General features: G+C 40.7%; 1 non-coding gene across 1 annotated transcript in view; it reads left to right on the forward strand.

Moving 5' to 3' along the window:
- Nucleotides 1–12,141: 12,141 nt before the first annotated feature.
- Nucleotides 12,142–13,346, forward strand: part of LOC128682328 (small subunit ribosomal RNA) — a 1,908-nt gene continuing 703 nt past the window's right edge. Inside the window, exon 1 of the ribosomal RNA XR_008406112.1 lies at nucleotides 12,142–13,346. This exon is cut by the window's right edge and continues 703 nt beyond it. This is a non-coding gene — a ribosomal RNA (small subunit ribosomal RNA).

Genomic DNA, 13,346 nt, shown 5'->3' on the forward strand with positions numbered 1-13,346 from the left:
ACGAGCTGCCTGCTCCTTTTGTCCATATAGCCTCCAGGCAGTTCGTCCTTTATTTTTCTAATTAGCAACTTGCAAAGCATAAATATACAGTCCTACATATAACGTCATTGAACCGGCGCATCCATTTTAGTGGTCCATTCGAACCGGACATATCTAGTTTAATTTCGTAATGTTATTCCATAGGGATTTAACGCGTCTTGCATAGGCATTCTATTTAGTATTTGGCACTAAGTAGTTTCCAAACCCACACTTCGTAGGTAGTCTTGTATCGCGTTCGTTTGGCTAGGTACCTATTCTTTATTGCATATTGGCATAAAGTAGGTAGGTATACTTTATCACAAATATCGTGGATCGTTGCTCGTTTGCTAGTCGTATCCTAAAAACCTATACTACACCTAGTGGTCGAGTGACAGGTAGGTACATACATCGTTCTCGTTCATTCGTTGTTGTGGAAATTGGTAATTCGTTGAATACCTAGGTACACAACTATTTTTATTTTGTTATTGCGAACCTATCGTACAGTGGCAGACTGGTAGGTAGGTACTCTATACATATACATACTTATAGCTAACTTCCGTCCAGTTTGTTTAAACTGTTCTTGCTATATCTTTTATTTAGAATTTATATTATACAACAGCTTGTTGAATAATGGCACCAAAGAAGGAAAATAGACTTAAACAGCTCAAGGCTAAAAAGGATATGCTGTATTCTCGAATGCAGGATATATTTGATCATTCTTTAGAAATCTCAGATAATGAGGTTATTCGCGCGTTGTTTTTGTGCGAGGTTGATTCGATTGATACTTTGCGCGAAGAATATGGAAGTGTTGTCGATAATATACATGATTTAGAGTTAGAATTGGATTCGGAATTTGTAGTGAATTATGATTCTTTGAAATCTTTCGATAGTTTGTTTTATCACGTAAAACGAACCGCACGTTCGTTGGAGCCTCCACCGCCAGCGATGCCGGCTCCCAACTTCAAACATGAAGTATCATATTTGGCTCGTGATAGGCCAAAATTGCCTTCAATTCAAATCCCAGAATTCAACGGGGATATTAAAAATTGGCCTTTGTTTTTTGCTAGCTTCGAAAATACAATCCACAACAATCATAGTTTGTCAGATCATGAAAAATTACATTATCTTATAAATAAATTGACTGGTAAGGCAAAGTCCGTCTGCGCTGGCATTACGCCGTACGCTGAAAATTATTCGTTAATTCTTAGCACATTGAAGGCCAAATATGAAGACAAAAGATTAGTTGCAACTTCGTATTTAGAACAAATATTCAATTTGAAAAATGTTTCGGTTTGTAATGAACAAAACTTAGAAAATTTCCTTGATACTTTTGCGTCGTCTGTTCGAGAGATTAAAAACCTCAGGCTCACGGATCTTACCGACTTTTTGTTTTTATTCATCGCATTAAAGAAGTTAGATCCCGAGACTGTCCGTTTGTTCGAATTGGATAACCGTGATTGTAATATACCTACTTTCGATCGATTAGAATCTTTTGTTCGTGAACATATTAAAATATTGCAACGTACTTCTTCGAAAACAGAGTTAAAGAAATATAGTCGAGTGGACACTAATACGTCAGCTAAGCCTACGTCGAAGGTTACGCATACTTACGTTAACACCACATCCGATTCATCACAATCGTGTTCACTATGCAAATCGAAACAACGTATCTTGTATAGATGCTCGGATTTTTTAAAACTTACTCCATATGATCGTTATAAATTCGCACGCACAAATAACTTGTGCATAAATTGTCTTTGTGACAAACATCGTATATCCAATTGTACCTCGAAGTCGAAGTGCCGAAAATGTCAAAATTCGCATCACAGCACACTACATTTTGATAATAATAATTCATCATCGAATGTCGCTACTTCCTCCACCACGCTCGATGATAATTCGATTTCTGAGAGCGCACAGGCGCCCACGCGCGCCTCACAGCCCTTGCGCCCACCTGCCGCGGCTCGCGCTGGCTCCGTCACCACCACCGATCGCCCCAGTGACGTCACGCTATGTTCTCTCTCGATAGCTCGCTCGCCTACCACGGTACTCAACATAGTGTTCGTGCACTTTTAGATAGTGCTTCACAGAGTAATTTCGTAACTCGTAGTTGTTGTGAACGGTTAGGTCTAATCAGTAACCGTCCTGGGGTTTCTGTCGTCAAGGGAATCGGAGGCTCAACTAAAGCCATTCAAGGCTCTGTAAAATTTAGATTTTACTCACGCTTCGATTCAAATATCCATTTTGATATCGAGTCATTGGTTGTCGATAAGGTCACTGAACGTTTACCTACCGTTTCAGTTGACACTTCAATGTTGTCGAATTTTAATTGCTTGTCGTTAGCGGATAACACATACGCCACTCCGGGAAATATCGACGTGCTGATTGGAGCCTCGATTTTCCCGCACCTTTTACTATCGAATAAGGTTCAAGGTCACCCGTCGTACACTTCGCCGTACGCCTTAGAAACCGTTCTTGGATTTGTCGTTGTTGGTTCCGCTCCCGCTCGTGTAGACGATTACACGTCAGTGTCCTACTGCTGCACCGCTGATCCCCTAGAATCAGCAGTGAGGAAATTTTGGGAAATCGAGGAGGTCAATGTCCCTCCTATCCTCAGTCCCGACGATAAGGTCTGTGAGGAAATTTATAGTCGTACGACTACTCGTGACTCCAATGGTCGTTACATAGTTGCACTCCCCTTTAAGGGTGAGGTTTATTCGCTTGGTGATTCGCGCCAGATGGCTGAAAAACGCTTCCTTTGTCTAGAACGCAAATTGCAGGCTTCTTCCAGCATGAAGCAAGCTTATGATGCTGTCGTAAGAGAATATCTCGATAAGGGTTATATCTCACTCGCGCCTCCTGATACACAGGAATCTCAACACGCTCCTTCGTATACTATACCTCATCATGGTGTCGTTAGACAAGACAAATTGACAACTAATTTGCGCGTCGTTCTCGATGGAAGTGCTAGGACTAGCACTTCAGTTTCGCTTAATGATATTTTGTATAGTGGTCAAAATCTACAAGGAAATTTATTTGATATTATTGTTAACTTTCGTTTGTTTGCGGTCGCACTTTCCGCTGACATCCGTCAGATGTTTCTACGCATTGGTGTTCGCGAGTGTGATCGCCGTTTTCAACGGTTTTTGTATCGATTTTCGCCTCAAGAGCCCTTGAAGACCTATGAATTTAATTGTGTTTGTTTCGGATTGAAGTCAAGCCCATTCCATGCGCTTCGGACCGTAAAGCAGTTGGCATCGGACGAAGGCGACGCTTATCCAAAAGCTAGACAAGCTGTTGAAAATGGCCTATATATGGATGATTTGGTTTATTGCCTTGATAGTGAGGCCGACGCCATAGAAACAGCTTCCCAAGTAATCGCTCTCATGAAAGCTGGTCAATTTGATCTCGTGAAGTGGACCAGTAATTCGAAGCGAGTATTAGACTCGATTCCACCATCGCATCGTTTATCACAGGTCAAGGAATTCGACGACAACGATCCACACAAGGTTCTTGGTCTCTGTTGGTCGCCAGACACTAATTTGTTCAGCCTTAAAATTTGTTCTACGTCGCCGACGTGTACTAAACGCGCCATACTGTCTTGTGTTGCAAGAATATGGGATATAACTGGGTTTGTTGCTCCAGTTGTTTTGTATGCCAAGCTTCTTATTAAAGAGCTTTGGCTCTGTAATTGCGATTGGGATGATACTCCGCCCGCCCACATTGCTAAGCTCTGGGCTCGTTTTCGTGAGGAGCTCCCTCTACTCTGTCAATTAAAGATTCCCCGTCACATTGGTGTGAGCAATAGTAGTATCGTTACTGTCGTTGGTTTCGCAGACGCGAGTGAAAGGGGGTATGGAGGTGTGGTATATTTCCACGTCGCTAATGGTAATAGCAATTCGATTAGTCTTATCAGCCCTAAGTCCAAGATTGCCCCTCGTAAAGTCGTTTCTCTCGCTCGTCTCGAACTTTGCGCTTTGCTAGTTTTGTCTCAACTTATAGGTGCTGTCATTAAGGCATGCTGCAACCGCGTAAACCTCGATAAGGTAATCGCATTCTCAGATTCCACAGTCGCTTTGTGTTGGGCACATTCCTCTCCCCACCGTTGGGACACCTTTGTGGCCAACAGAGTGGCAAAAATTCAGTCTTTTGTTGACACTCAAAATCTTTTTCATATTGCCGGTACTGACAATCCCGCTGATTGTCTGTCCCGCGGGCTTACACCTGCCCAAATTTTAGATCACCCACTTTGGTTTCACGGCCCTCAGTGGCTGTCTGGGTCTAACCAGGAGTGGCCGGTTGCGCCCTTTAATCCTGCAACAGTGTCGGAGCCTCCTGAAGAAAGGAAAAGTGCTCTCGTGTTCGTGTCGTCCACGACACACGAATCTACAATTTTGTCGTTAGCTGGTCGAGTTTCGTCTTGGTCGAAACTATTGCGTTGTGTCGTATACATTTGTCGTTTTATGAAAATTCTCCCTCCTCGTGAGCATATTTCAGCTTCCGATCTGGATAAAGCTGAGATATTAGTCTTAAGGGAACTTCAGCATTTCCACTTTTCGTCAGAATTGAAGAACATCAATTCAAATAAATTTTGTAGTCGCGCATTTCGGCGTCTAAAGCCATTCATGCAGGATGGTCTCATTCGTGTCGGCGGTCGTTTAAGTCGGTCGGAGTTAGATTTCGACCACAAACACCCCATTGTTCTTCCTCGCAAAGATCATATTGTTGATCTTATCATCGATTACCATCATAAGGTAAATGCTCATGCTGGACCAGATCTCTTGATGTCCATCCTTCGTCAAAAGTACTGGATTTTATCGGCTAGATCTACAATTCGTGCCAGGATATACAAATGCATACCATGTTTTCGTCTTCGTCCCAAAAATATCACGCCAGAAATGGCTGATCATCGTTCTTGTCGTGTCGTTCAATCTACCAAGCCTTTCGTCCACACAGACAGACACAGATTATGCCGGTCCTTTTAGAGTAACGCTCACTCGTGGTCGTGGCGTTCGCTCCACGAAAGCTTACATTTGTTTGTTTATATGCATGACAACGCGTGCCATACATATTGAGTTAGTTGGAGATCTAAGTACGGCTAGCTTTTTAGCTGCTTTCAAACGATTTCTTTCCCGTCGCGGACCTGTTCGTCATATGTACTCGGATAACGGTACCAATTATGTGGGCGCAAAGCGCAGTATTTCTGAATTACAGGGATTCTTAAGTTCTAAACATTTCAACACGGAATATGGACGTATTTTAGCCGAGAATCGCATCGATTGGTCATTCAACGCTCCCGCCGCTAGTCATTTCGGAGGCGACTGGGAATCCAATATTAAAAGTCTAAAGACACACTTGTTTCGAGTTGTCGGTGATCAAATCCTTTCTTTTGAAGAGTTAAGCACTGTGCTTGCTCAAGTGGAAGCGGTAATGAATTCTCGCCCACTTTGTCGAACCTTGTCTAATGATCCCTCGGAACCTTTAGCTTTGACACCTGCCCATTTTTTAAATTTGACACCATTGAAATTTTTACCCGTTTTAGATGTAGATGAAAATAGCAAACTTCATCTTCTCTCTCGTTATGATTTGTTAGATAGACTAGTCCAATCGTTCTGGAAACGTTGGAAAAATGATTACTTACATACGTTGCAGTCCCGACAGAAATGGACAACCGCTACTAAGCCTGTCACTGTCGGTACGGTAGTAATTTTGTTGACGGAGAATGTACCTCCTTTGCATTGGCCAATGGGTGTCGTAGAGGAGATTTTTCCCGGGTCGAATGGGGTCGTAAGGGTTGTTCGCGTTAGAACGACAACGGGGACGTATTTACGCCCAGTCGTTCGCCTTTGTCCCCTACCTAATCAATAGAATAGTTAGCACGCAACATCGCGTCTTAGTTATTAGTAGTATTGTTAGTTGTTTAAGATAGTAATTTAATTTCGCATCACGCTTTCTCTCGTTTTTTTTTTTTTGAAGGGAACCCTTCAAGCCGGGGTGAATGGTTGCGCCAATATGGTACTTTGAATTTGGCGCCATACGTCTCGGTCTTGTTTGAATTGTAAGTTGCTGATTGGCTCCCACATTTCCTGTTCCTATTAGTTGTCTCCTTCCCACACCAACGCGCCAACGCATGTGTGAGCGAGAAGACAATACCAAGCAATTCGGAAATCATCGCCGCTAGTCGTGCGCTTCATTGTTGTGCAAAAAAAATCGGTTTGTCGCGCGCGCGGTCCCGCTAATAATGTTCGAAAATTGGTGAAATTACACTTGTACCACCCTGTGAATGTGCATAAACTCTTCCATACAACCACCGTGGACTTTGTGCGTTGTAGTTTACTTCCAGCATCGGCCTGGAGAGCAAATTGGATCTTCAGCGGACCAAGCCCGATAGCACGCTGCCGGCCGACCTATTTGTGAAGGCATCTCAGCAAAGGTTGGTGGTTCCTTATCCACGAGCTGCCTGCTCCTTTTGTCCATATAGCCTCCAGGCAGTTCGTCCTTTATTTTTCTAATTAGCAACTTGCAAAGCATAAATATACAGTCCTACATATAACGTCATTGAACCGGCGCATCCAATAGTAATACATTAATGTCATCGTGCCGACTTGACTTCAAAGTCGTGAATTAGGAATTAGTATGGAAATAAAATGTAACTTAGTCTTAATTCAGGATTCGTAAAGAAAACAATCAATAATGTTATGAAAAAATTGTATTTAATGATATTTTTGTGTATTAACGGCTTTCTATATACTTTTAAAGTTTTATTTTTGCAATCAGGGTAAATTTTACGGTGTTCTTGTACACAACGTAACAAAAATTGCTCTTTCAGCAGTGTCATTTACTGCTTTTAGCATTGATAGCTTCAGTTTTGCTTCAAAAATTAAAGAATTATTACACCATGAAGCAGGGCACTCTCCGAGAAAACTATCATCAATTTTCAGACGAGAGAAAAAAGACTTGCTTGAAGCTGATATAATCTTAATTTTTTTTCTCGTACAACAATCCGTCTAATTCTTCTTTTGAAAATATGTAGCGTTTTTCTTGAGACGAGATACTATCCTTAGACAAAATTTGATATATTTTTTCTTTACTTTCTAGGCTCACCTCATCGTCAAAAAGTGATAACACAGATAATTCCTCTGTCAAATACCATAAACGCTGAGTAAACTTCTTCAACACTGCTTTTGATATATTTTTATAAATTTTTTCATAAGCTCTCATAGTTTTCAAAAAGCACAGATCTTGGTAAGGTGCTTTAACTGCAGAAATGCACTGAATTTGATTTGACATAGGATGAAGCGATGAACAAGCAGACATCAAACAGAGCGTTCTTATCTTTAATAGTAATTTTAAATTGAGAGATAAGTAATAATATTTTTAAGGAATAGATAGCTCTAGCCACCCATCGAGCTTGGTGCAGGCGTCGGGGGGTCGGGTTTTAATCTTGTTTCCTTCATCTCCGCCTAAAAATATAATTGAGAGCTCTATTACCTCACGTTAGTCGTCTCTGACAATTGTTTTCGTCAGGCACGATGCAATTTTTGCACGATAGGTTTCAATTTTGGTATTATCAATATTTTTCCAGCTGTCTCGGAACTTTTTAAATAGGGGGATATCTGGGCTTGTTGTCACCTGGCTAATTTTTGCTTCAAAGGCTGCTTTGAGTACTAATTCATAGACGTGATGGCGGCAAGCAAAAATAAGAAGTTCTCTGTTGATCTTTTGCTCCAAAAGGACACAGGCTTCGTTGAGTCGACCAGTGTTTGAAGCCGTCGTATCACAACAAAGAATTTGTACACTTTCTTCGAGGTTTCAGTCTACTATTGCGGTCCAGACAGCCTGCGCTTGCTCACTTCCAATAGAACTCTCCAGACGTGGCACAGATATAAGTTGCTCCTTATCTTCATAAGAAATAACAATTCGAAGACGTTCTTCTTAGATTAGAAAATTAGAAAAGAATCGGAGATTCTTATATACCCAGAAAGCGACGAGCAATTTCCTGTTGGAATACTGTAGAAGATTCCAGTAAGAACTTTTTAGAATAAAATCGAACTTATAGCGGAAGATTATGATGTTTGCCTGGTACTGTAAGAATGAAACGGCGTAAAGGATGTATTTACTTATCTTTCAAACCTATTGCAAAATGGGCGTTTCTAGAATGTTGGCTATTGTTCTGTGTGTGTGTGTGCGGAAGAAAGGCTTGTAATTGGTTCTGGAGCATTCGATTATTCCTGTCTCGTTCCTTCTTGCTGCGATCTATATATTACCTTCTGTTTTCTTTTCTTGTAGTAGTTCTAGATTTTTCGGCCATCTTTGCATCCGTTTTATACTAGGAGTATAGAAGTTCATTGAATGTTCATTGATGTAGCCTTTCTATGTCTGTTATATTTATCTGTCTTTGTCTATTACTTTACGATTTACTACGCTATTTACTAGGAATTCTTCGGCCATCTTTACATCCGTTGCACCAGGAATACAGAAGTTCATTGAATTTTCATTGATGTAGTCTTTCCCTGTCTGTTACATTGGAATTTATTACGCTACTCACTATGAACTTATGCAATCCGCTTGTGTGAGTGTTGACGTATTATTTTATTTTTTATTAATGAATGAGTTGTCGCGTACATATTTAATATTGCAGCTTTCTGTAGAGTCATATAGATAAATTTAGGTAGGTCTAATTGATTTAATCTATTGAAAATATCTGAAGGTATAACGCCTGTAGTGGAGACAATAATGGGAACTATTGATACTAGATTTATCTTCCACATTCTCTTAACTTCTTCCTGCAACTCTGTATATTTTCTGATCTTTTCTTCTATAGTTGATTGTATATTATGAGTGTTGGGAACTGCGATGTCTATAATATATACGTGTTTAGTGTGTTTATCTACAAGGGTGATGTCGGGCCTGTTGTTATGGATCGTGTGATCTGTAAGAATAGTCCTATCATAATAAAGTTTGTAAGAATTATTCTCCAAAACAGATTGTGGGATATATTTATAATAAGGGGTTGTTGTGTCATTTAAAAGTTTATGTTTAGTTGCAAGCTTTTGGTGAATTATATTCACTAACTGGTTATGTCTGTATGTGTAATCATTTTTTGTAAGTGTGATGTACGCGCCTGTTGTATGCTGAATAGTCTCGGGTTTGTTATGACATTTCCTGCAGCTATCATTAATTATAGTCCTATCCTTAATTATATACTTCCTGTAGTTTCTTGTTGTTATTACTTGGTCTTGAATAGCAATCAGAAAACCTTCAGTTTCTGGAAACAAGTATCCAGTGCTAAGCCATTTATTCGATGCTTCTTTATTAATGTGCGGTTGTTCTAAATCTTTAATGTGCCTTCCATGTGACTCTTCTTGTTTCCATTTACTCTGTTTATGTTGGGTATATTTACTTGTATTTAAATGTTGTACTACTTCTTCGGCGAAATTGAGTGTTGTAAAATTTTTGTCCAGTGAGCATATGGTATCGTGCAGTTGGCTGGAGGTTTTCTTGTAGCTAAAGAATATTGTTTTAAACTATAGATTTGTTTTGTGTATAAATGGCTCACATCAATTAATCCCCTGCCCCCTTGCTTCCTTGATATCGTAATACGTTCTAATGCAGATTTTGGGTGATGGTATCTGTAGTGTGTTAGTAGAGTTCTTATTTTCATTTCTAGTTTTTGTATTTCAGATTTGGACCATTTGATTACGCCAAAAGAATAAGTGAGAACGGGTATTGCATACGTGTTAATGATTTAAAAAGATTTGTGCTATTCAATTGTGCCTTACAGAGTTTATGGATTCGTTGAAAGAATTCTTTCTTTAATTGTTCTTTAACCTGTCTTTGCTCGATTAGCTTCCCCTGTTTAAAACCTAAATATTTATATACTTCATTACTTGTCATAGCTATTATTTGTTCTTCTTCATTTAATGTATAGTTTCCACTAACAACCTTCCCCTTTTTTATATTGATTTTTTTACATTTGTCTTTGTCTAGCCCGAAATCCATTTGGATAGCTACTGAAAAGCCGTGAGTGATATCTAGTAATTTAGTAATGTTTTCTTCTGTGTTCGAGTAAAGTTTGAAGTCGTCGATATATAATAAGTGAGTTATTTGTGAAGGAACATTTCTATTATTTGTTAAGTTAAAACCATAATTTGTATCATTTAGTTCTTTGGGTAATGGATTTAGGGCTAGACAAAACCAAAGAGGACTCAACGAATCTCCCTGGAATACTGCTCTTTTAATTGGTATTTCTGGAGAATTAATAGTTGATTCTCCTCAATGGAGGATCTATGATGTAGTCCAGTTAGCCATAGCAGATCTGAGAAAATCTATTATAAATGGGTTTATTTTTTATATATTTAGAATACGTAATAACCAAGAGTGAGGTATGCTGTCAAAAGCTTTTTTATAATCAATATATGAAGCATATAAGTTCTTTTTACCTAACTGTGTATATTTAAGAATAACTGAATCAATCGTTAATCGTTCCTTGCAACCCATACGAAATCTCTAACATCCTTTCTGCTTCTCAGCCATTATGTTATTATTTTCAATATGATTATTTATTCTGTTGGTTATGGACGCTGTAATTATTTTATAAATGGTTGGCAAACATGTTATAGGACGAAATTGGTTTGTTTAGATTTACGTAATAGAAAAGTTATCCCCTTTGTTAAAAAAGTAGGGAGACTGGCTTGTCCCTTTATTACAGAAGTTATTTGTTTAGCTAGAATGTGATGTATGGTAACTAATCTTTTTTATTATTATTATTTTTTATGTGCATATTAAAAAAATATTTTTTTTATATTAACATAAAAAATTATAATAATAAATATATACATATAATATATTCAATAGAAACATGTACACATTGATATATAAAAAATCATATTATTCAACACTAACACTGACGCGTCACACACAAGGATATCCCTGAACAGTTTGCTATCTATACGTGCACCGCAGTGGACGGTTGAGAGTGCAGACGCGACGGTGCGTCGGCGCGCTCGACTCGTCTCGCTGACGGAGGCGCGATGTGCGCGCGCGCTTGCGCGCTTTTGAAAACCCCCCGAGTCTTAGTGTGCAGATGCGCGCCGGCGCTCTGTGTCCGTCGTCTCTGCGCACAATTTATAAGATTCGGGGAGAGCGCTTGAGCGCGCGCGCGCGCTCTCGTTTCTGATAACGATACCAACTCTCCTTTTACATACAAAATCATCCAATAGGTGACGTGCTCTGTGTGATGTTGCGTGCTTGTTAATTTGTTTCTATATTATAACTTTTATATATTTATATACACATACGGCGGTGTTGTGTGTGGTGTGTTGTATATTTTTTTACGATACGCTGCAATGTGTGTTGTTGTTGTGTGTGTTGTGTATGTTGTAATATTAGAGACAGACTGACAAACGAAACAAACTCTTGCTGGGTTTAGTGTTTAAAAAAGTGTACGTCGTTTGTTGTGTATGTGTTTTATGTTTAATGGAGAGTTTGTCGTTTTCGCCCTCACTGTCGACCGACGGACACACGGTGTGCGTTTTTTGATACCAATGCTCATCCGTCCGACTAGGTCGATCAAGGTGACGTGTCCCACAGGCCTCACGGTAGTTATTGCCGTGCGGGTAGTGCGCGTCGCCGACCACCAAACAAAAATTACCGGGTTAAAGAGAAACGTCTCCTCCGCTGTTAGCCACACTGCCACCGGCGGCGGGGCGTTCTCTCTTCTCCCACACAACACCACCACTATAAAATATAAAATAATCGTATACCGAGGACCCTTCGTTCGTACGACTTGTGTTTCTGGCCCCACCGACACCGGGTGTTCTGACGTGAATGCGTACGCTTTCACTATATGTGAAAAACGTAACGATGTTTACAAAGCGTCGCGTCTATTAGCGAACTTTCGGTTGAGGTCTCTCTCGACCCCGTGTTTATAAAATAAACACAAAACTCCACAGTGCTCTCTCGCTTCGCTCTCTTTCCCTATAACGGAGGAGAATGAGTAGTAGGAAGATGCACGCGCCGCTCTCGTCCGGTCTTCGGACGAGACGCGGCGTTTCACTGTGTTGTGTTCACACACACACACACACGCTGACTAGAGAGCGCGCTCGCGCGCTTTTTGTTAGCTCCCTGGTTGATCCTGCCAGTAGTTATATGCTTGTCTCAAAGATTAAGCCATGCATGTCTCAGTGCAAGCCGTATTAAGGCGATACCGCGAATGGCTCAATATATCAGTTTTGGTTCCTTAGATCTTACTCAGTTACTTGGATAACTGTGGTAATTCTAGAGCTAATACATGCAATCAGAACTCTGACCAGTGATGGGATGAGTGCTTTTATTAGATCAAAACCAATCGACGGTGGGTGCGGACTCGCGCTCGAAGTCGTTAATTTTGATGAATCTGGATAACTTTTGCCGATCGCATGGTCCAGTACCGGCGACGCATCTTTCAAATGTCTGCCTTATCAACTTTCGATGGTAGTTTCTGCGACTACCATGGTTGTCACGGGTAACGGGGAATCAGGGTTCGATTCCGGAGAGGGAGCCTGAGAAACGGCTACCACATCCAAGGAAGGCAGCAGGCGCGCAAATTACCCACTCCCGGCACGGGGAGGTAGTGACGAAAAATAACGATACGGGACTCTTACGAGGCCTCGTAATCGGAATGAGTACACTTTAAATATTTTAACGAGGAACAATTGGAGGGCAAGTCTGGTGCCAGCAGCCGCGGTAATTCCAGCTCCAATAGCGTATACTAAAATTGTTGCGGTTAAAAAGCTCGTAGTTGCATTTGTGCGCCGCGCTGTCGGTGCACCGCATCCGCGGTGATACTGACACGTTTGCGGAGCATATCGTCGGTGAATCGGTGGTAAAACACCGGTTCAATATCAAAATCCTATCGCGATGCTCTTCAGTGAGTGTCGAGGTGGGCCGACAATTTTACTTTGAACAAATTAGAGTGCTCAAAGCGGGCTCAAAATGCTGCTTGAATATTTCGTGCATGGAATAATAGAATATGATCTCGGTTCTATTTTGTTGGTTTTCAGAACTCCGAGGTAATGATTAATAGGGATAACTGGGGGCATTCGTATTGCGACGTTAGAGGTGAAATTCTTGGATCGTCGCAAGACGAACATCAGCGAAAGCATTTGCCAAAGGTGTTTTCATCAATCAAGAACGAAAGTTAGAGGTTCGAAGGCGATTAGATACCGCCCTAGTTCTAACCGTAAATATGTCATCTAGCGATCCGCCGACGTTACTACAATGGCTCGGCGGGCAGCTTCCGGGAAACCAAAGATTTTGGACTCCGGGGGGAGTATGGTTGCAAAGCT

This window comes from Plodia interpunctella, chromosome 29 (genome assembly GCF_027563975.2).
Source record: "Plodia interpunctella isolate USDA-ARS_2022_Savannah chromosome 29, ilPloInte3.2, whole genome shotgun sequence".
In the NCBI taxonomy this organism is placed as follows: Eukaryota; Metazoa; Arthropoda; class Insecta; order Lepidoptera; family Pyralidae; genus Plodia; species Plodia interpunctella.